Genomic DNA, 489 nt, shown 5'->3' on the forward strand with positions numbered 1-489 from the left:
ATTTAAATATGTTCTGGTTAGAGACAATCTATTTAAAAAGAATTTTTTCTTATTAGGATTTGCCCTATATTAAACAGTTTGTGACGTTTTCATGTTCTTTAGGCCGGTTTTTCTCAGAATGATGTCTACATACATACCTCTTCTAATGTGTGACATGAATTTAATATCTTTCTGTTACCCACTGTGAATGTTAGGCTGTTTTCAAATTATCCACGAATTATTCTTATAATCACCTCATATTTTTATGTGGATCCTCTCTTACCCATTATGGATTAAGATAATTTAACAAATTTAACAATGAGAATTAAATGAGAAGGCAAACAACTTTTCAGCTGTCAGAATTTGGGTGGAAGGGAATAATGGAAGCCTCTTTTGTGATCTGCCTGACCTGCTGTCATGTATGGTACTAGGGCTGCTACATCTTCAGCTATCAGGGCTGACCTGTGGAATGATTCTAGCACTTGCTCTGCCACCTTGCCAGAAGTCAGT

This window comes from Mandrillus leucophaeus, unplaced genomic scaffold (assembly GCF_000951045.1).
Source record: "Mandrillus leucophaeus isolate KB7577 unplaced genomic scaffold, Mleu.le_1.0 Scaffold431, whole genome shotgun sequence".
NCBI classification, from domain to species: Eukaryota; Metazoa; Chordata; class Mammalia; order Primates; family Cercopithecidae; genus Mandrillus; species Mandrillus leucophaeus.